This window comes from Sander lucioperca, chromosome 22 (genome assembly GCF_008315115.2).
Source record: "Sander lucioperca isolate FBNREF2018 chromosome 22, SLUC_FBN_1.2, whole genome shotgun sequence".
Lineage (NCBI taxonomy): Eukaryota > Metazoa > Chordata > Actinopteri > Perciformes > Percidae > Sander > Sander lucioperca.
Window position 1 is genome coordinate 22,981,936 of NC_050194.1, and position 23,379 is coordinate 23,005,314.

At 39.9% G+C, this 23,379-nt stretch overlaps 1 long non-coding RNA gene across 1 annotated transcript; it reads right to left on the reverse strand.

Moving 5' to 3' along the window:
- Positions 1-880: 880 nt before the first annotated feature.
- On the reverse strand, positions 881-23,379 carry LOC116061410. Its single transcript, XR_004896360.1, has 4 exons — positions 23,262-23,379; positions 11,315-11,317; positions 9,761-9,768; positions 881-894 (listed from the first exon to the last, which is right to left on the reverse strand). It is a non-coding gene; the product is annotated as an uncharacterized LOC116061410 (long non-coding RNA).

Sequence of the window (23,379 nt, forward strand, 5' to 3'; positions counted from 1 at the left end):
CAACGTAGTAATAACTTAATTAATTAATAAAGTGCATGTCATGAAACCCACGGACGCTTTACACAAGGGGGACAAGAAAATAGAAACTAGTAGGCCAACACAAACACGGACTAAAAGGAATAAAACGTCCGCGCTAAATGGAAGGGGGACGTAATTTAATGTCGGCTACTGACGTACAATCACATCGCGCATAAAGTTATTTTATGAATGAAATAGAAATATTACATACCTGAGGGCCAATTCGGGGACGTTTTTGAATCATTTACTATCCTGTAATTGTTTCCATCTGTTGAAAGCCTGACCGAGATTGATTCGTTGTTCTTCATTAATTTCATTCTTTCCTGTGATGGCCCTGCCCCAGTATCAGCCAACTACAACAGACAACTTAGGCCTATATAAAGAAATCTCCTGCTACCTTTTTCCTGGCTGGACACACTAACACAGGCTTTTCCGGTGTTCAGCCGAAATCTGTGACCCGTCAGAATGTGTGCTCTGTAGCGCCTACTACCTGCCGTAAATCATTTTGTGACTTTGCGGGGAAAATCAGACCTGGGCAGAGGCATCAATAAAAACGATATAAAAATAGCTTTCTTTTCACTGTTAGTCCTGTTTGCTGTTACAGGTCATTCACGATCATCAGATGGAACACTACACAGTTTCAGAAACATTTAATAGTTACAAAGTCACTTTAATGCTGTGATAGTGTATTAACACGGTGGCCATTATAAACATGTCACGTGATCGTGATGGCAGTTTTAATCAGGTGACAGTTCTGTTTAAAGTAACACTTTTAAACACAGTTAACGCGGTTAAAACAGAACTACAGTAGTTAAGTTTAGGCAACAGGGTAAGCAAAACATCAGGGATTGGTTCAAAATAAATCACGTCAAACTGCTAAAAATGAATACGTTACGTGACGTCAGAGACGTCATTGAGTTACGGAAGGTACATCAGACTCTTAAACTCAAAAAGTTGATTTTTCACACAAAGTTGATTCAGACTAATACTGAATCAACATGTTCCCGACATTTCAAATACATCCGTTGGTGGCACTAAAATATCCTTTTGAATTGTGAAACACGGATTATTGTACATTATAACAGGATAATATATAAGGTATAATAGGTTAATATATATTTTTATATATTAACATAAAAAGCTTGTTTCTTTTTTGCATTAACATAATACATTTGTTTTCAAAGCATTATGACTAGCACATATACTGATCAGGACATTTTACAGTTGAAAAATAAACTTGTCAGTTCTCTCTGGTGGACCGTTTATAATCTACCTCAAATGTTAGTTTGGCATTTCCCTACCGCAGTTTTTTGTTATTTATACATATACAGTATATGTATAAGTTGTGGATGTGTTTACTAGTAACTTGTTCGTGTTTGGCTGTGGTGTTTACAGCTTTGTCTATTGTTTGAGTACAATTTCATGGAAGACATTTTCGAGATAGAGTTTACACACAGTGTTAAAAATTGCCTTTCTGACTCAGACTTACATCTACTTCAACAGAACAGTGTTGTCTTCAGGGCTTGAATGCCCTCCCACTCCATACAGTACAACCGCCTGCAAACAACACTCTTTTAATCTGAGCCACGCTTGTACACAAGTATTCATATATCACAGAAAATTCCTACATCAAATGCCGTCTGTTAGGAGAACATACAGGGTGGAGAGGCAAAGGGAGGAAGAGAACCAAAAGCACGTGGGTGCAAAGAGATGAAAGCACAAGCAGCTTCAAAGAGGAATACCAGTGGTTTTGACCCATGTGGAAAGACAGATATACTGGGCCTCACGGAACAGCTGATTTGTCTTTAAATGGTCTTACATAAAAGTTAAGGTTATGGTGCTCATCAGTATTCTCTTCCGTTTTATGGTAACAGCAGAATTTACGAGTGCTTAAAGAGATTGTGCTTTCACTCAGGGGAAAATCTTGTTGCTCTTCATGCGAGTAGGAAAATAATTGTCAAAATGCATTTAACATTATCTTTATTATGCCGTTATTAAAACGTTTTTTTTTTACTTTCCTACATGCATTACATTATCAGACTAACCAATTATGCAAACATGAAATTAAATTTAAAAAAAGGGAATGCTGAGTGCAATAAAAAAGTGCTGCTTGGATGACTTTGTATTGCTTCTTACCATAATTTTTCCTTTCAGGGTATTTTAACTCCCCATGCAACTTGTCAGCAGATTTGTTTATCTAGTATGTAGTCAAAGTGAGCGCTTTGTTATCATAACTGCAATCCCAGGATTGTGTTTTCACCCAATTCCAATTGAAACTGAAGGATTTTGCAACCAATGCGTTATTTATTTCGAAGAGTGACAGTGAAAATAACTCGTAATAACTAACTTTTCAATGAAATTCCGTCCAGTTTTAACAGCCAGACGTCTCTTCTATGCTATGCTGTAGTCAGCTGCTCAACAAACAGAACAGAAAAAATGGAGCCACAAGCTTCTGCTCCAGGAAATCAATTTTAGTTTCATAAATCTCCATTAAATCCTCATATTTATATTTCATTACGACTGACCAACTAAAGACGGAGAAATCTCCCATCACAGGGATAATGGTGAAGACGCCACCACGCATATCTCTTGCTAGCTTGGTACTCTTATGTTTCCTTTTCATTTCTTCTGATTACAATGGAAGAAATCCTGGAGTTTGATCATTGCAATCACCACCTAGCAATTTCTGCTGTGTTTAATCAACTTGTCACTTTCACATCAGACTGGAGGTGGGACAGAAGTGGTACATTATTATTATTTTTTTGTCCTAACCACTTTTCAGACAAGTGCTTTGAGATTGAGAAACGTCCACATTCAGACAGAATACCTACATCTGTCGCAGAGGGCGACCACGAATAACCCAAACATCTCTGTTCCCACTCTCACTGTAAATGGGTTCAGTCCCACTCTGCCACTGCAGTAATGGCGTCGGCCTCCGCCGGACTCACCTATAAAAAGGCACCAAAGATGTACTTAAAAACTACTTGTATTGCCTCTTTCCGAAGTAGTTACAGGAACGTAGTTATAGGAACAGTCCACTTCTAAACAGTTCTACTAACTACTCTCCCCCAAAACCGGTTTTGCCATTTGCATTCGCACTGGCCAAGTGGCGATAGGAACTGGTAGGAGGGGTAAGGGAGTGACGCAAGCACGGCAACGGTCTTTACAGCGTCGTCACTTGACTTTAGCGCCAAATACAACAACAAACCAGCATGGAGGAGGCCATCGGAATGTTCATGCCTTGCCGGGATCCTCATAACGGAGTTCGAACGGCGGCATTTAAAGACTAGGCTGGAGTACGAAGGCTCCAGCGTAATATGATCCTAATTAATATGATGGAAGAAGATAGAGCAGAGCGCAACAGGCAAACAAAACGACAGGTAAGTTTAACTAGCATTAACAATTAGTGACGTTTGTCTTATGAGTTAGCATACGTAGGCGAATTGCAACAGACATTGAAGAATATGTACTGTTTATGTTTCAGACGTTGCTAGGTCACTAAGGGTTCCTATGCAGAAAAGGGAAAAAGGAAAAGAACCTGCCCTGAAGTAGGAGCTGAAAGAGTTACAGGAACTGCGGTCAGAGGAACTTAATAATCCCCAAATTGGTCCAGTTGGAACACGAGAAAAAAAGGGTTCTAGGAACGTTATGTTCTAGGAACTGCAAAAATGCCTCCGGTCGGAAAGGGACTTATGTTGTTGTACCACCTCTGAACATTACCTTAATGAAGCAAAGCCTGCAAGCTTGTTCTTGCAATCAACTTGAGAATGCAACTACACTCATGGCACATCCTTTTCACTTCTACACGATACAGAAATTAGTGATTTGTTGGGGGTCTATTTTAGCAAAGCAATGGTCTTCATCTGAAAGAGAAACGATGAGATTTTTAACCAGAGGAAGATGTTAATCCACCATTTTAGCGTTCTCGTGTCTCTTCTTGACAGCATTCTGCAACAGAAATACATATTTTCTGTAGCTTTGCAGGACAACAAAGTAAATGAGACCTATATGTTTTTGGCTTGAAAAACATTTGCAATTTCATACCGATGATAATGACTGTAAAAATAAATTGACAATATTGATGATTGCCAGTAATCATCCTTGACAGTAAGACGATCATTTCTGCTGGTCTTGCTGTGCGGCAGCACACAGACTCATCCAATACATTCACAGGAACATTGTAACTCATCTCTTCGGATTAATGACATTTTAGAAATATTTCCTCTGAATGCTGAGCATATACAGAATATTTTTTAATGTGAAAATGTATCCCCCCTTTGGGCAACTATTGTATATTTTACCTTTAAAAGGTGAATGTTACTGCAACACATCCTTCTAAACTTTAATCTGATTTTTCATGTGCAGAGTATTACGTGCATGTGAATTCTGAATGCATCTGTCTTCGCAGAGCCTCGTCTTAAATTAAATGCCTGTCTAGTCAGTGAGTCTCTCAGGGTTTAAAATCTCTTCACTTTCATTTCAGTCACATCAGCTGTTCTCCGTAATCCTTAATGCAAAACCTGGAGATATTTTGACATGCAGTCCTGTTCATCTTATCAACCAAAAAAGAGAGGGCTGTATCATATCAACAGTAGTTTTAATACATATCTTGGACAACAAAGGGAAACCAAGACCAAATCAATAACGGTGATCTGTAGGCCCTAAAGACTCTGTTAACATGCTCTACTTGCCTCAGCTCACTGAGTGCAGACAGCATGAGCTTAGCTTCATCATCTCTCCTTCAGCAGGGCAGAACTGACTCCCAACTGGTGTTCGATACCATAATGAGGTCTGAAGCATCCCATTCATTATCACATTTAATGCTCAAAATTGAAAGGAGTTGCAGCCGGAAATCAATACCAAACATCAATGTGTAGCTTCTATCTAAGAAAATGTCTCTTGACCAGCGAGGGGTGTCTAATTTGTAAACAAACAGGCTTATAGTGTTTACCACTGAATCAATACCGCTTGCTCCAACATGAGCTCCTCGACTGAATCACAAACATCGAGTACGTCAACTTACTCTCCAACTGTTGTAGAAATAGCCAGTGGTGGTTTGCTGTTAGCCACGTTAGCAGTGTGGCTCAAGGGATCAATGTTCGTCTGTCTCTCTGTCCGTCCACCACTTTGATCCAGAATTAGATATCTCAACTATTGGATGGATTGCCATGAAATGATGTAGTGACATTCATGGTCCCCAGAGGTAGAAGCCAGCTGACCGGTGATCCCCAACCTTTTCTGTAGTGTCACAACACACAGGCTGTTCTCGTTCACTGTTTGTACTTAGGCCCAGTTCAGACCAAAGATTCGCGACAAGAAGAGTTAAAACTTGCGCCAATCTGCAATGTTCTGAAACCTGCCAGTTTACACCAATGTGACTAGACGAGACGGTGTATCATCTCCATAGCAACGACTCTCTGTTCTTCCTCTGCCGTTTCGACCAGTTGACAGTTTGTAAGTCATAGATATAAAACAGTTAGTTGTAAATGACTTGACCAGCTGACTTTGCTATTGGCTGTTAAAACAAATTCCAACAACAATAACAATTCCAAATTTTGCTGTACAACTAATTGTCTCAGAAATAATTGCGATTAACAATATAATTGTCTCTTTCAGTCTAATTAAAAATATTTATTTATTTATTATTTTTTTTAACAAATTAAAAGGTTATGAATTGCAGGATCAGTTTTTGGTTATATCACTGTTATGTGACCCAGATAATGTAATAACACAAATACACAGCCTATGATGTAAACAACGCCTCCTTATTATCATAAAACATTTTTGTATCCAACCTTGTGATTTGAGGGTGTATTGGGTCAAGTACCAACAACTAGCAGAGCTTTAGCTCAACCGTCCGACCAATAATTCCTAATTACAATTTGGCTTATCCAAATTAAATCAACAATCACCCTTAACAGTCATACCACTTAAGACCGTAGCTAATGTTCACAATTATTGCAGTTAAACAAAGAAACCGCGATTATGAAAAAAAAATTGACAATTAGACAATTATGTTACAGTTGTTACAGGCCTAGTGACAACCCTTACGTTCTAAAACCAGCCACTGGCGTCTTGAGAACTTGAGTTGCAGGCGCCGCCATCAGCTGGCTTGAGCCGATCTGAGACGGGCCGGTTCCGACGGTTGCAACTTTTCCCTACAACATTCTAAAACGGGTTTGTCTCGTCACGAATCTTTGGTCTGAATTGGGCTTTATACCTACGAAAAGTAATGCAATATAATTAGTGTGTAGCCCACGTAATCGTGAGCCAGAACGTGTAGGGCTGCCCACTAGAGTGCGGATCGGGCCGCATTTTTCTGTCCAAGCCCGGCCCGCGTCCGACAGAGCAGTAACCGAACCCGGCCCGAGCCCAACAGGCATTAAGATATTTATGTCCGAGCCCGACCCGAGCCCGACACAGTTAAAATCTCGTTTTTTTCTCATACTAATGACACATACATTTGTTTGTGTGGAAAGCCCGCTTTTATTAAGCAACTGTAGGAAGGCATTCAGAAATGTCAACAGATGAGCGCATCAGCGCACACGGGACAACAAGCGCACGTTAACACAGGCGCGCACCTACATAATAAGCTTTTTTTAAATTTAAAATGTTCAATGCCTTATCGCGCTGATGTGACCGAGTCCAACCAGAACCAGAACATCATTTCTAAATATCTGTCCAAACCCGGGTATCCATCCTCTACTGCCCACACATCCTCACAGAGCTGCTAGCATTGCTGTAAATGTTTGAAACATTCAATCTCAATTACTGAAATTATAAAAAAAATATATATATACCTCTCCGGGAACCATCACCTTATCGTGGTGGAGAGGTTTGTGTGTCCCTATGAACCTTTAATTGTATCTGCATTCAATCATTGCACAATGAAAAATGAACACATTAAAGCTGTACAGCAGTTTACATGTCACAATTTCACTGTTATTAGGGTTGTGTATTGTTTGGATTTTTTGATACTGGTGTTGATGCAATGTGTATCGATACGAAAAATGATACTTTAAAAAATATACAAAAACATTGCTTAAGTAAAACACAGTCTGACAAAAGGAATAGGAAACAAATCAGTAAACATCTGATCAAAGAGGAAGTAAACAAGATAGCAGACATTTGATGCCAGCTATTAAGTACTTGATTCTCTTATGTTATGGGCACTTTTTTTATTCAATACCATAAAAGTATTGAGGTTCAATACCTAGGTCAAACTGTGACGAGACACCAATTTCCAGAGCACACCTAATTATTAACTGATTGAAAATGTTACATACAAGAAACCAGAGGGTAAATTTAAATTAAATTTTTAATTTAATGGGCTGATTCGCTTAAAAAATTGAGTTTAATATTTTTATTTAATACTGAGTTGCTCAAGGTCAGTTTAGCTTATTACGGTGCTCGATGCTTTGGAAGAAACATTTTTGTCCCCAACAGATTGCCTCACGTACAAAATGGGTGAGCGGAGGACAAAAACATTGAACCCGTCTATCAGGACACCTGGAGCAAACCTAATCAAAGCTACACAGTCAGATGTCCGCAGAAAAGAATGAAAAACATGACATCATGTCACCCAACTTGCTCCAAGTTAGGACAAAAAAAAAGTGATGAATACAAGAAGTTCTTGTATTCTATTGAGGGTGGGAGGATTAAAGATTGAGAGGACACAAGAAGATGAGAAGAAAATGAGAGATCTGAATGAGCCTTTGCAGTGGGGCAGATTACTTGCGTCTATGGTGTTCACACAGATTTCATGAAGCTAATATCAAAGCAACAGCTGGAGGAAAAGGCCAGGCAGACACACGAGGACAGCTTCAGAAAGGGAATGAGAATGGCAATCTATGTCATAGAGGAGCGTGTGTGTGTATATGTGTGTGTGTCCATGTATATATTCATACGCAGCTTAGCACCCGCCCGCCCTCTGCCGCCTTAACTTTAAAGGAAATTATCTTGGTAAAACTCAGTGGGCTAATATTTTATACAGCAGCAAACTCAAAAACCTTGGGATGAAATCAGGAGCCCTCTGATTGAAAACATCTTAAAAAATGCAAACCCCATCAAAGAGCTCCACTCTGAATCCATACGAAGATGCAGCTAGCTCTCACTGAAACTTCTTTTTAAACTCTCAACAGCTTCTTTCTTCTCTGGCCTTGATTTAAAACCCTTTGAGTGACAAGAAAAAAAATGCTTTGCTTTCACCATTTCCTCAAAGACTTTTCTTTTCTCTCACAGGGGATGTATGTTTTTTGCTTAACTTTAAACTGTTCTCATTCATGTATTGTTCTCATTACTGTACCCAGTAACTTATCTCATGTAATAGGCTGTGAGTGATTTATTTGGTTATTCTGGACCATATCTCAGAATTGCATCTTAAGACAATTTCATTCTGTCGCAGAATTAATTTCCCGTGAAAAAATTATCTGCCCTAAACTAATAGAGACCGTTTACATTCGGCTTTCCTTTTTTCTATGTTTATCACACAAGAAGTGATTCTGTTCTAAAGATACATAAGTAATACAGTATTATCCACCATACGTGAATGAGATAGACCTTCAACAGTAATATTAGTCCACACAGACTGTACTCTGCAGCAGAGGGACTTTGAGTGTTCAGGGGGTTTTCTGCATAGAGCAAGTTTTGGCATCCTCCAAAGAGATTTTCAGCCAGCGGCAAGGGAAAATCACAAGTGCCAGAATGTCAAAATAGAAGACATTACACTTCATAACGTTTTGTATTCATAACACGACTGTATTATTGTTCATCCTTGGAGCATCACTCCAAACAGTTAATTAGAAACCGCTACTTTCAACTGAGGAACATATCAAACCTCTGAACTTTGGTGTTGAAGGTTGAATTGGAAATGATCATCCATGCTTTTATCTCGTCTTGTTTAGATTATTGTGAGTCTTTTTAAATATTCAAACAAGAAAGAGCTTTCCCGTCTGCAGGTTGTTGCGTCTGCAAGGTTTTTTAACCCGCACAAGCAAAAGAGCGCACATCACACCTGTTTTGGCATCACGTCATTGGTTAAAATTCAATTCAAATCAATTTTATTTATAGTATCAAATCATAACAAGAGTTATCTCAAGACACTTTACAGATAGAGTAGGTCTAGACCACACTCTATAATTTACAAAGACCCAACAATTCCCCCAAGAGCAAGCATTTAGTGCGACAGTGGCGAGGAAAAACTCTCTTTTAGGGAGAAACCTCGGGTGGTGAGGAATACTTCCTTTTAGGGAGAAACCTCGGACAGACCCAGGCTCTTGGTAGGCGGTGTCTGACGATGCCGGTCGGGGGTGTGATGAACAATTCTGGTCCTTACTTTTAGAGCCTTGCACGGACATGCTCCTCCTTATATGTCTGACCTGATACAGCATCACACTTCTTCCCGGTGTCTGAGGTCATCAGGTCAGATGTTGTTAGTGGTCCCCCGCACTCATTTTAAAACCAGAGGGGATTGATCTTTTCAGGCAGTGGCACCCAGGCTGTGGAATGCACTGCTGCTCTCAAATGCTGTTGATTCTTTTAAAAAGCAGTTGAAGACATGTAAACAGGCGTTTAGTTAGACAAGGGCTTTTATGGCTGTCTGATTTTATGTACCTATGTTTTCCTTGTATTATTATGTCTTCTATTTATCATATTCCAATTCATTGTAAAGCACTTTGTGATTTTTATCTGTGAAAAGTGCTATATAAATAAACTGTACTTACTTGTGTAAGTCACTCCTAACTTTTTCAACTTCCATTATATTTTTAATTGTTACCTATCACCAGAATTTTATGTTTTCCTTGACATTTTTTACCATAAATTGGTTCCTAAAAATATATCAAAAAGCTGAAAATTAAGTCTTTGACCCCCACACCCGTTGTTATGGAAAAACTCAGTAGCAGCTTTCTTCAGGATACATGAAGGTTCCGGAGACTTTGATGTCTTACCCACAAGCATTTACTGATCTCGATCGAGGAGATCAAGGTAGACAGTACAGTTTAACCATGATGTGCTATTCTGCAGTGTCCTCCCCAGCTCTGACATCCTGTGCCTTTTCCTGATGCTTGTATCCCTAGCTCCAACAACCAAGTATGTGATATCTCAAGATATCGATGGCGCCAAAGAAAAGATGGTCAACTTGAGCCTAGTTCGGGGCTACATAAGAAACTATGGCAGGCCCCTTTACACTGCTTCCACTGACCTCAAATAGGAGATAGTCCTGGAACCAAACATTCCCTGATCATGCAGCTGTCTACGTAGGCTCCTTGATTGAGACAGGGAGGCAAGAACAGAACAGGTTTGGTTATCAGAGACTGGATGAATACGCTCGTCCCCTGTCCTGTGACCTATGATGACCTGATGTCTAAGCTTTCCCATTAGTCTCATCATACCACTGCATGGTGTTTCTGGAAATTCCACCACACCCGCAACTTAATATGTGTCCCACCAAAGGCCCAATGTGAGCCAGGAAAAAACCTGGTGTTTCAGTTGAAATATGACATTTAAATGAGATTCATTAATTCTCATTAGCAATCAGAAAGTGTATGAATAAACTGTTAATCAATTACCAGATTGATTAAACAGATAGGTTGTACCTCTTTTGGGTACTAATGTTTTTCTCAAAGAAGAGCACAGGACATTATCAAAGTCAGACCTGCTGTGGCACAACTGTAATGGTCAGAACTGGGAAGCAGAGGCTACTGTAGCTAGCTGCAATGACGTACACTCCAGTTAACTTTTCCTTTATGGAACTTTTTCAAGGTTCAATCTAAAAACAGCAATTTGTCCTGGGCAAAAAAAGTAGCCATTAGCTGATAAGCAATGAAACCAGGCTAATTGGCAGCCGAGCTGGTGGTCTAACCGAGCCCGTCTTGAGTTTCACTTCAGCCAGGAACACTCACTGTGAAGTCAAAGCCATTATTATCTGAAAAGTTAGTCAGTTTGAGTGTGGTGGCACAGGTACTGCTCTGCTCTCTATTGTGCTGTGGGCTGTATGAGCAGTCGACTGAAAATTCAGCAGGGAAGAGAACAAAGCTGGCAGAAAGTCACATAAAATATTCAAGTAATGAGCCAACAGGAATCATCACAGGTACTGTACTGTATGTAAATTAGCGAGGAACCAGAAAGGAGGAAACAAAGAGCTCATATCAACAGCAGTGTGACAAACACATGCAGAAACCACCGGCACAGATGTTGCCGACACCTTAAATGTACCAATGATGGATGAGTGATTGATGTTTTTTAAGATGATGGCACATGATTGATGTAACCTGCCTGAACTGATTCAACTTGCAACACTCTTTGTTTGTATATTAGGTCTGTTGGAACGAATTCCGAAAGTCGAATATAAATTAAATAGTAAAAAAATGAATACTATTCGAATGCTGTAATTACTATTCGAATGTGATTTTTTTAAATTTTAAATAAATAGGTTGGCTAACGTTACCTAATCTCCCTCTTCTCATGTCTGATGAACAATAAGTTACGGAAGTCAGAAATACAAGGCATTGTGAGCTAACGTTACGTACAGAGTAACGTTAGTACAGGTGGGAGTGACATGCTGCGGCTAGAAATCGGAAGAAGGATGGGAAATAGTTTTAACATGACTTTAAAATTGACATCCACCGAGCCAAAATGCTTATGTTATCAAGAGTTAGCTCGTTCTGGTTTCCTAACTGCGTCACAAGTTATAGGAGCTTAGCTGGGAGCTTCATGGAGACAGGTAAAGGTCATGTTAGCGGCGCCCTTAGAGTCGACTTCATATATTACCTTCTAACAGCTGTATTCTCAGTAACGTGACAATCTGCAACAGGTTGCTTATATATCACTAAAATAGTAGTGGCAGCACCGTTTGGCTTAGTTATCAATGCCGTTAGCATCGTGGCTAACACTATTGTTACTTAGTTTATGTCAAATCGTTTCGGCTGTGCTTTCTAACATGATGTCATTGTGCTAACCGAGCAACGTTAGCCTTTACAACAGAGCCGCTTCAATACACTTCTTAATGTTTCATTACAGAGTGCTCTGCTGATTTGTGTTTGTCACTGTGTTCGTGGTGGAAAATAATGTAAACAGAGAGCGGCGTGGCTGAAATGCAATGCGCCATGACGTAGATCCCCTTCAAGGCCAGGCTGATGTTGGAAGTCCCTCTAGTGGACAGAACGTGTAACAACAACCACATGATTATAGTGGCATTGATAATGCATAAGCCTGAGTAGTGTAGTACATATAACAGGCTGCATTTGAGCATTTAATATTGGAATATAAAAAAATGGTATTATGGAGGAAGACTGACAGCTCTACTGTATATACATAGCAGTTAATGACATGTGGTGTGCCTCTCTGAGTAAATATAGCATTACAGGATCTCTGTTTGGACTATTCCCATTCTTGGGAATAGGGATCGGCCGATACTGGTTTTTCAAAGCTGATACCGATACCAATATTAGTAGTTAATAAAACCGATAACAGATATTTTGAACCGATATGCATATACATTGAAAATGAAAATGTTACAAACTCCAACACAAAACTTTGTTTAAATGCTTTAAGCAATTATTTAATAAATTAGAAACTTTCAACATAATACCCAGTAAAAGAGAGTCAGATAGTGTTGTCGGCGGGACATTAAGTCAGACTCAGTAGTGAGGGAAACCGAAGCAGAGGGACAGACACAGAGCTGTAGCGGAGCCAAAGTAGACCACTTTTTATTTAATTAACTTTAGCAGTTATTAGGCACATAAAACGTTGATACAGATAACCTGCAAACTGCCAAAAAACAGGCCGATAATCGATCTATCCCTACTTGAGAACTCAATTTTCTGAAATCATGATGCACAACAATAGCTGAAATAAGTAGTCGATAAAACAGTTGGACAGAAACTAATTTGATAATAGATTAATCATTGCACAGGCAGTCAAGTAATTTCATAGAAAAAACTTCAACCATTCTCTTTCTCCAGCTTCTCCAATGTGAGGATTTGCTGCTTTTCTGTTTTATATTTTTGTAAACGTAATATCTTGGAACGTTAGTCTGACAAAAGAAGACATTTGAATACATTAGCTTTGATTCTGGGAACATGTCATGGCCATTTTTTTTAAACTATTTTCTGACACTTTATAGACCAAATAAATGGTTTACTAGGCAGATTAATTGATAATGAAAATACTCGTTAGCTACAGCCCTGTAACTAATACAGGTTTTTTTCTAAACCTGACACAGCGGCCGATTTTTTTTTACTTAACATGAACATTTAACATCTAATTTATTAAAGTATTGTGACCACATTATGCACTGACTGGGATATTCAGTCATACAGTTAACAAAAAACTTCAGTGCATTAAATATACTGCAGACCAATGCACGAAAAAAAAAGTTAAACAACTTATTGCAGTCCTTGTGAAACATACTGTACAATACAAGAATATGCCCATCAAATCATTCTACACACCTTCACATTAACTTTCATGTTAAATATTTTCCATCTCCTTCAATTCACTGGGTCATACTGTGATATTAACGATTCTAGGGATGAACAAGGTTTACTTTTTCTGTCCTCCACTAACAGTTCTGCCAAAGCAACACTAACGCTACAATCTCATAGTAATCTCATTTAATATGACCCGTCGTGTGGAGAGTCGACAAACAGAAGCTACACAAACATTTTAATGGGCACACAGTTAAGGTCACACGCACATGGATATTTTATGAACTACAGTGACATGCTCTCTCATGTAGTACAGGACATAAATATTTCATCATCTATTTATTTAGCCTGATGGAGTGCACAGTCTGTATTATGTATGTTTTCCTTCCAACACCTCAGATTTAAGCATTCACTGATAACTCAGACACAGAAAGTCCGATATATACACGTTGTTTTGTTTGAGCAACTGTGCAAAACAGAGATATTCTATATAAAATGACAAAACACATTTAATGCTATTCCTATGGTCTATGACAGTCAAGACATATTAGTAAAAATTAACAACTCTCTCCCAAATCTAAAAAGTAGAGTGCTCAAACTCAAATTTGTGATGTCATCAAGTATAAAGTCTGGAATTGCTCCATTGACAATGAATTGGGAAAGATGTTATCGATGACCCTATTGCTGAATCCGAAATCGCATACTATGCACAAGGGCTGCAACTAACGATTATTTGCATTGTCGATTAATCTGTCAATTATTTTCTCCAACTAATCAATTAGTTGTTTAATTTATAAAATGTCAGAAAATAGTGAAAAATGTTGATCAGCCCAAGATGACGTCCTCAAATCTTCATCAAGTCTTGTTTTGTCCACAACTCAAAGATATTCAGTTTACTGTCACAGAGGAGTGAAGACACTAGTAAATATTCACATTTAAAAAGGTCCCATGGCATGAAATCACTTTATGAGTTTTTTTAACTTTAATGTGAGTTCCCCCAGCCTGCCTATGGTCCCCCAGTGGCTAGAAATGGCGATAGATGTAAACCAAGCCCTGGGTACCCTGCTCTGCCTTTGAGAAAATGAAAGCTCAGATGGGCCGATCTGGAATCTTCTCCTTATGAGGTCATAAGGAGGAAGGTTACCTCCCCTTTGTCTGCTTTGCCCGCCCAGAGAATTTGGCCTACCCATGAGAAAGAGAGACATCATGGCTTGAAAACAAGCGAAGCATGGCAGTTGGTCAAGGCCCCCCCCCCTCCTCCTCAATAGCATTTAAAGCTACAGACACAGAAATGGCACATCCTAAGTAAAGCTCATTGTGGGACTGGCTCTAGTGGCTGTAATTCTGCACCAAGGCTGAATTTCGGGAAAGAGACTTCAGATACAGTATTAGGGGACCACTAAGGCCTATATAAAAGAGACTTCAGATACAGTATTAGGGGACCACTAAGGTCTATATAAAAGAGACTTCAGATACAGTATTAGGGGACCACTAAGGTCTATATAAAAGAGACTTCAGATACAGTATTAGGGGACCACTAAGGCCTATATAAAAGAGACTTCAGATACAGTATTAGGGGACCACTAAGGCCTATATAAAAGCATCCAAAAAGCAGCATGTCATAGGACCTTTAAGAAGCTGGAATCAGAGAATGTTGTCATTATTTCCATAAAAATGACTCAAACTGATTAATAAAATAGTTGGCAATTAATTTAATAGTTAATCAATTCATCTTTGCAGCTCTACTTTGCACCACCGTTCAACACACTTTTGTGTAAGCAAGCAGTATTATGCATCTTCGGACGCACTGAGCTGTCTTTCCGAGGGCCTTCTTGCCAGTTGGAGACGTAAAACCATGGTAGCTAACCCGTGCCAACCTCAGCTCTGCCGGCATCACCACATACTACCTAAATTACTGGAAAAGGTAAGCAAAGCTGACAAAAATCACTGTTTTTTAATGTGTAGTAATGTAAATTAAAGTGTTGGTACTCCTGCCTGCTTCTCCAAACTGGGGGCGTGCAGACCACCATCTAATGTAGGTAATAAAAACACTGACTATGGATAAAGCACCTCATACAACACCGATTCCAAAAATCAAATCTATCCCTTTAATACAGTCAAGATTCTACACTGTTGGAACTTACATGTACCAGAGCTAACATTGTGGTTAGAGTATAAATAGAAAACTGTATATTAAATGAAAAGTGCAAAAACCACACTTCAAATCAAATCCAAACTATCCCTTTAATGTGGGAAAATAACATGTCTTGTGAGTTATTCCTGGGTTCTGCCAACAGGGATCCGAGTGTCATTAAGCTGCAGGACACATGCAATCACTTGTCGCCTCAGTCACACACACACACACACAGTGTAGCTGTAGATGTTGTATGCATTCCTAAGGAAAAACACACATTAAGCAAAGTCTACAGAAATGATTGAAGTCAAAGATGAGTGGCTAGCGAAGCATTAAAAAGAGGACACGTGTTGCGACGTTACCCTGGTGCAGATGACTGAACATACCCACTGCCTGCCAGCCCTACCATAACCTAAACTATGTCCGCGCTGGGAGTCAAATGCAGAATTAATGTATAAATGATCGAAAGTCAATTTTACACCATTTTATTTAGGCAAAGTTATTGTACGGCTGCGTTTAGACATTTGAGAACTTTGGCTTCTTCTGGGTTTTATACAAAAACATGTTTGTAAGTGAAATATCAGTACCAAAACTCAGGTTTTGTATCAGCACTTGGATGCTTGGATTCAATACAAGTGATACCGAGCCCTATTCAAATCAGTTTTTCATTTCCCAACAGCGTTTGTCTTAGGACAGCTTTTCAATTTTGCACATGTCCCCTCTCACTCTCCTCAAGAGATTTGCCTTTTCAAACAAATAGCTAATCTCTGAGGAAATGTGCAAATGACAGACTGAGCAGATTGTGATAGTGGTGCAGTGTGCGGCTGTTCATGTGGAATTTTAATAGGCGGCACAAAATTCTGTACACACGCACACATATTTCTTGCAACAAAATCTCTCTCTGCTCTGCCTGAAATTATTTCACTTTCACACATCAGCCAGAAGAAAATGTCATCTCCAGCGAAGCAAAACTAATTTAGAACAGAATAAATGATGTACCTGCCCAATTGATAGACACTAGAACCTCTGATCCCTTGTTATATGCTTCATGTCTTTTCGATACCATGATAACCAACTAAGCAGCAGAAATACAGAGTCCGTCTCAAAGATCATTTCCATGCAAAGGAGCAGAGCAGACGAGTAGACAGCACACTTAAATGCACTGAGATATAATGCCCCACAGCCGATCAATAACAACTTGTGGAAGTGACTCATCACCAGTGCGCTCACCTTCCTCGGCCCTCAGGCAAAGTGCTGAGGCAAGGCTCTCCCTACCTATGTCCGCTCCCGAACGGATAAGGAGAGCTGTGCTGGCCCCACTCAGACACAAGTGGCCTGCTGGCAGCAAGTCCATCTCGTTTCATTGATCTGCTCAGCCCCGATCTAAGAAATATGACTGAGGCCTGATTTCCTAATGGGACTGCAAATGCAAGCGGCAGGGCCCTGGCCTGTCTGCATGATGTATACCAGGCAGATGGACAGGCCACTCGTCTTCTCATTGTCAGCTAATCGGCTCTGCGCCATGCCTCGTGTCTCGGACGGGCCATGGATAATAGCCGGCAGGCCGTGTCGTCCACTCTTACACCCAACCCCCATCCGGCTTCAGATCAATGTCATAAATACATACATTTCCCCCCTCAGCCCGCTCTACTCTGTCCACCTTCCCATAGGGGACAGGGCGAGTGCTGCGGTTATGGCTAAGTGTTGCCGTTATGGTTATGCACATGCATTTATAATCAAACTTATGGCCCCTTTAAGGCATCTTTGGTGCAGCGCCACAATTCGCATGCAGACACACGCTGCCCACAACTATAGATCATCTGCATTTGGATAGGCTCTTACAATTTATTGATTTTAATAATGGAGACACTTTTCGACTCAGTTGAAGTAATATATAAAAAGTAACCAGAGAGAAAAGCCCTGCTCGGTCTGTCTACAGATGATATCATTCCGCAATATTGAAAAGGTGGAAGATAAGATCAGCCCAATCAATCATGCAGAAGGGTAATATTATCTTTCCAGTACACAAACGCAACATTAGTTAATCTTGGGAACAAATCAGAGAAACTTTATTAAAATTGAGTTATTAAAGCAGTGTTTCCCACAGGTTGAGAATTTACTTGTGGTGGTGGGTGGCAGAGGATGTGACGTGCGGCGGGTGATGGCTGGGTTCAGTAATAAACTAGTCAAATGAAGGTTTATGAACAATTTTTTGAAAACAATGACTACATTATATTAACCGATAATTTAGAAAGAATAACTATTTACATATTAAACAAATTAGACTTACACAAAATTATTACGACGCTATTCTGCATCAGACACAATTGCAGGGTAGTTATTAGTTCTGCACGATATGAGGAAAATATGCAATACGCCTTAACGTTGGATATCACGATATTACTTACAATAAATAAACATACATTAAAATGTACTCAGTTCTGCCTTTCTGCTGCTTTCAATATTCTGCTAAAATACAAATTGCTTGTTGAATTTAAAACAAATGAAAGTGTAGCGAAAGTGTACCAGATTACCTGGAACCCAAATATGATATAATGATAAATGACGTTCGGTGTGGCCGCGGTGTTTCTACGGTTTTATTAGTACAGTTAATCCCACCGGAAGCCCACCAGCAGCATGCTACTACTAACGATAGCCTCTGCCTGAAGTGCAGCGTTGATGCTGTCATGCGCGCGGCGCGCAACTTTACGAGGCGGAGGGGCTGGAGGCTGCTGGTCTTTGTCCACTTTAAAAAAAAATAAAAAATATCGGATTTTATCTACCTGGGCATGTCTCAATTAGAGTCCGGATCGGGCCGAATTTTTCTGTCCGAGCCCGGCCCGTGTCCGACAGGCATTAAGAAATTTGTGTCCGAGCCCGACCCCGACACAGTTAAAATCTTTTTTTCTCATACTAATGACACATGTTGGTTTGTGTGGAAAGCCCGCTTTTATTAAGCAACTGTAGGAAGGCATTCAGATATGTCAACAGATGAGCGCATCACCGCACACGGGGCAAAAAGCGCACGTTAATAAGCTGTTAAAATGTTCAACGTGTTAACCTTTCCTGATTGCTTCGTTTCCGACCGCGATCAGAAAACCAGGGGAGACTCGTTACCTCCAGGGACGACGTTATACTGTAAAATGAATAACGTCGGGGTTAAAATCCCGTTTCTGGTGAGAAAATGAATGACCTTGGCTTTCAGTCTGGGGTTTATTTCGTACACCGCACACACTGTGTACAAAAACTTAAACTTATTCCACCAACTCTGCTCCGGTCGCATCTATACGTCTGCTTCCTCTTTCTCTATCTCTCTTCTGCCCACTTACCCACACACACACACACACACACACACACACACACACACACACACACACACCTCTCTTAAAGGAGCCACAGCACCATTTTACAACAAATGCCTGATGTGACCGAGCCCGACCCCTACCACAATTTCTAAATATCTGTCCAAACCCGGCCCGTCTATATATATATATATATATATATATATATATATATATACACACACACACACATACACAGCTTTATCACAAAATGCAACAACGTGCAACTGAAACAGAGTTAGCAAATAAATCATGACATACATGAAGCATCGTCTTAAACATCCACTAAAAATAACAGCAGACCAAAACAGCAGATCTGTGTGGAGCGATGACTAACATTCCTCAAATCAATACATGAAACACACATCATCACACGTCATATTTCCAACATATTTTGACTGCTGCTCTTTCAAATATTTACATCCTCTCATTGCGCCCTTTTCTTCTGCAATTAATTAATGGCACCCAACTGAAGAATTACTGTAGGGCCATAAACTGTTTACTTTGATGCACCCAACTACTAATAATCACCTAAGAGTAGTGGATGAAAATGCATGTTATTCGAGTTCTCTTCTGCCATTTTTCTTTGTTACATTTTAGATGGAAACTTGACAAATGCCTGGGACTGTGGCCTCGTCAAATGTATTCTAAGTTTAGGTCTTCCACAAAAAGAGTGGGAGCTGAAGTTGTGAAAAACACTGGCCAAAGTGCTGCTACTCAAAAAGACAAGGACAACAAGCAAACAACCGTATGGGTTTAACACACACAATTCAAAGTGTGATGCCTTTGTTGCAGCGTGCTTTCTCGAGGCAATTGACGCAATTTTCCTACATAGATGTATGTAGGACGTAATGGGGGAGATGTACCCGCAGCAGCAGAATCTGGCTGACCTTGGTGCTCCTCACAATTCAGCCAAGCACTCAGCTCAAACCCAGGCAGGGGAAAAAAATCACTGTGAATAATTCCTTAATGCTTTTAAAGAGGAACAAAGAGGGAGGTTGAAGGAAAGGGGTCAGGGAGAAGGGTGGGGGGTGGGGCAAAGAAAACATTAGAAGAGGAGGACAGAGACAGAGAGAAAAGTTTAAATGGATGGTAGTGAGACAGAGAGCAAATAAGAATTGGAGACAAAGAGCAGCGTGATGATACATAAAGTCAGAGTAAAAAGGAGGAATGGGGGGGGGGGGGGGGGATGCTGTGTCCTGGGATTCTGCTGCAGTCTACATTATTCATCGCAGCACCAGATTCGTCCAGGGTGACTTACATCGCTCATCATTTCCATGCCATCACCTATGAATTATTAAAATAATCACTTGTGGGTCTGATTATCCATAAAGTATAGGGGTGAGGAAAACATTGACTTAGGAGGTCATAACAAGCAGCTAAGGCTAAATTTAAAAGAATGTTAACCCTGAACAGACATACTGCAGTGGTACACGGTCGTCATGTGAAGACCAGAGGAAAGATGTTTCTTGTCTCATTCATTCATTACATTTTTTTCATAAAATGCTAAACCTGTCTCCAGGATAGGGCGATATGGGCAACCTCTTCTATCCCGATATAGGTCATATCATATCTCAGTAACTATATATATATATATATATATATATATATATATATATATATATATATATATATATATATATATATATATATATATCACGATATAGTAGTTTTCTTGTAATTCAATAAATAAATAAATAGTTGATATGAAATAACCACATGGTAAAGCGCAGTTTTGTATACTCCTGTGTGAATTAAATACTTGACAAATGAGAATAGTACTGAGTATTTTCTCATTGTATTAAGAACTTTAGTGCAAAATGAACAACGTGCAAAGGATCAGAATGTAAAGCGCCGTCTAAATGACAAACGCAGTCCAGCTATTGACCGTGATAGAAACGATGTCAAAAAATATATACAACAGACATTTTTATCATCATTCTGACAATATACTGTATATCATCATATCACCCAGCCCTACACCAGGAGAAAATAAAATAGAACTTAGTGGAAAAGTAGTGCAGCTAACAGCCAAGCCCACAGCACCTGTGTGCATGTTAATCATCTACGGTAGGGGTGAAGGAATCAATACCTATACAGGGTTTATTCTGACCCAGAACAGGGTTATGCTGAATGAAATAAAACCCAGATTAATAAAACTGTTCTGCTTGTTCGGTAAATTGCTCTTAAAACACATTCGGAGATGATTTGAATATCTGTTTTTATTCTCAGTTCTTATGGTTTTGGTGCATGCGATTGCACCAAAACACAATTCCTCTATGCATATCCCTCTTCCATGTTTATGTCAACGCAGACTGGAGATTGGGGAAAAAAAGCTCTCTGCAAACAAAGTGTTCTTGTCATCTTCTGACAAGAGTGTGACGTTAGATCAGCTTCTCTGCTGCTGCTGCTGTCATACATCGCCTTGTTAGTGCAGAGAAAGCACACACATGGCACAGATGGCTGAAGGCACAAGGAGCAACACTTTCTAATAAATTGTATTTGTATGGGAAAGCATCACCCTCTCCCAGTCCATTACGCGGCTAATTACACATATAGTAAGAGCTTTTTAATTAAGCTCTTACTATAACACCGTGCCCCCCCGTGGCTTAGGGATTAGGACGCCAACCAGGAACCACTGTGTTCAAGTCTGGCCAGGGACCTTTGTTGCATCCCTCTCTCCCTCATTTTTAATCATCTCTTTAGTGTCGCTATCTAATTAAAAGGCATTAATGCCTCTTCCGCCTAAAAAACAATAATTAATAAAGTAAAAAAAAACAAACATAAAACTAGTCCCACATTAGAAAATATGAAGGTTTGTGTGAAGTGTGATTTATGGTTCTGCGGAGGCTCCACGCAGAGCTTTCGCCGTAGCCTACGTAAGTGGCCTGAAGTTTATACTTGTGCGTTGGTGTGTGCGTCGATCTCTTTAAAAGGTCCCATGGCATGAAAATTTCACTTTATGAGTTTTTTTAACATTAATATGAGTTCCCCCAGCCTGCCTATGGTCCCCCAGTAGCTAGAAGTGGTGATAGGTGTAAACCGAGCCCTGGGTACCCTGCTCTGCCTTTGAGAAAATGAAAGCTCAGATGGGCCAATCTGGAATCTTCCCTTTATGACGTCGTAAGGGGAAAGGTTACCTCCCCTTTCTCTGCTTTGCCCGCCCAGAGAATTTGTCCCACCCATGAGAAAGAGAGAGAGACATCATGGCTTGCAAACGAGCGAAGCACGGCAGTTGGTCAAGGCCACACCCCCACCCTCCACCTTGCCCCTCTCCTCCTCAATAGCATTTAAAGCTACAGACACAGAAATGGCACATACTAAGGAAAGCTCATTGTGGGACTGGCTCTAGTGGCTGTAATTCTGCACCAAGGCTGAATTTCGGGAAAGAGACTTCAGATACAGTATTAGGGGACCACTAAGGTCTATATAAAAGAGACTTCAGATACAGTATTAGGGGACCACTAAGGTCTATATAAAAGAGACTTCAGATACAGTATTAGGGGACCACTAAGGTCTATATAAAAGAGACTTCAGATACAGTATTAGGGGACCACTAAGGCCTATATAAAAGAGACTTCAGATACAGTATTAGGGGACCACTAAGGCCTATATAAAAGCATCCAAAAAGCAGCATGTCAACGGGGAGTGCGCGGGGAGTGTGTGGTAGAGCGAGTGAGAGAGTGACGGTGATTAGCTTCGGAGCGAGTACCGACTCTAGAGTCACAGAGAGAAAAACAAAGTGTCTCCCCTGTGCTTTCTGACTTGCGCCGCCCCGTGTAGTTACATTTTTCAAGAAGAGCATGTCAGGCTACGGCGGAGGGTCCGTGTCTCCACGTACCTACGTACGTAGCCACGGCGTAGATTTAACACAGAAGCATAAATCACGCTTTATAATTTACCACAAAAAATCGTTATTTCCTCAAATGAAATAATGTGAAATGATAAAACTTTGGTGTAAAAGTTAACCCTTGTGTTGTCTTCCCGTCGTCCATGAACAAGTTGTCCTTCCGGGTCAACTTTTTTTTTTTTTTTTTATGCTTTTGGTGCTTTTTTAAACGTTTTTGTAACACTTTTTTTTTCATTTATGGTCAATAAACTTAATTTAATTGACATTACACCTCATTTTTGAGTTTGAAAAAAATCTGAAATTATGAATTATTTTGACTAATAGTTCAGAGGATGTTGAGATGATCACAGACTGATTTATGTCAAAGTTTGGTCAGGATACTGTATTAAAACCATTTTAAAAAAAAATACAACAACCAAAAATGAAATGGAAGTAATCATTCATTTTACCTGCAAAGAATGTGGTATGGGTTCCATACAACGTACATCCACGCACCCAAGTTATGTCTGGGCAATTTGCTTGTAAGAAACCCATACCACTGATATGAAAAACTTTGAAAACAGGTCAAATTTGACCCAAGGACATCACAAGGGTTAACAGGGACGGTTT